Genomic DNA, 1,255 nt, shown 5'->3' on the forward strand with positions numbered 1-1,255 from the left:
TTTAGGGTTAGAATTAGGGTTAGGGTTAGTGTTAGGATGAGGGTTAGGGTTAGGTTTAGGGTTAGGGTGAGGGTGTGGGTGAGGGTTAGGATAAGTGTTATGGTGAGGGTTAGTGTTAGGGTGAGGGCTAGCGTGAGCGTGAGGGTTAGGATGAGAGTGAGGGTGAGGGTGAGGTTTTCGGTTATGTATGGGTTTTGGATAGGGTTAGGGTGAGGATTCGGGTGAGGGTGTGGAGTAGTGTTAGTGTTAGGGTTAGGGTGAAGGTGAGGGTTAGGGTTAGGGTTAGTGTGAGGTTTAGGGTTACGGTGAGGTTAGGGTTAGGGTGACGGTTAGGGTTAGTGTTAGGTTGAGGGTTAGGGTTAGGGTGATGTTTAGTGTGAGAGTGAGGGTTAGGATGAGTGTTCGGGTGAGAGTTAGGTTTAGGTTTAGTGTTTGGGATATTGTTAGGTTGAGGGTAAGTTTTAGGATGAGGGTTAGGATGAGGGTGAGAGTTAGGGTTAGGGTGAGGGTTAGGGTGGGGGTTATGTTTAGGGTGAGGTTAAGGGTTAGGTTTAGGGTGAGGGTGATTGTTAGCGTTAGGGTTAGGGTTAGGATGAGGGTTAGGCTGACGGTTAGGTGGAGGGTTAGGGTTAGGTTTACGGTTAGGGTGAGTGTGAAGGTTAGGGTTAGGGTTAGGTTTAGGGTTAGGATAAGGGTTAGGCTGAGGGTTAGGTTTAGGGTTAGTGTGAGTGTTAGTTTTAGGGTTAGGGTTTGGGTTACTTTGAGGGTAAAAGTTAGGGTGAGGTTTAGGGTGAGGCTGAGGGTTAGGGTTAGTGTGAAGGTTAGGATGAGGGTTAGGTTTAGGGTTATGTTTAGCCTTAGGGTGAGGGTTACTGTGAGGTTTAGTTTTAGGGTTAGGGTTAGGGTGAGGTTTAGGGTGTGGGTAAGTGTTAGGGTGAGAGTTAGGGTGAGGTTGAGGGTTAGGGTTAGGTTGAGTGTAAGGGTTAGAGTGAGAGTTAGGGTGAGGGTGAGGGTTGGGGTAGCTTTAGTGAGGGTTAGGGTTAGGGTTAAGTTTATGGATAGGTAGAGGATTAGGGTTAGGGTTAGGGTTAGGGTGAGGGTTAGTGTGAGCGTTAGGGTTGGGGTTAGGGTGAGGGTCAGGGTTAGGTTGAGGGGTATGCTGAGGGTGTGTTTTAGGGTTAGCCTTAGGTTTAGGGTTAGGTTTAGGATGAGTGTTAGGGTTAGGGAGACAGTGAGGTAGAGTGTGAGAATGAGT

Source organism: Dipodomys merriami, unplaced genomic scaffold (genome assembly GCF_024711535.1).
Source record: "Dipodomys merriami isolate MVZ:Mamm:240054 unplaced genomic scaffold, mDipMer1.0.p SCAF_43, whole genome shotgun sequence".
Taxonomy (NCBI): domain Eukaryota; kingdom Metazoa; phylum Chordata; class Mammalia; order Rodentia; family Heteromyidae; genus Dipodomys; species Dipodomys merriami.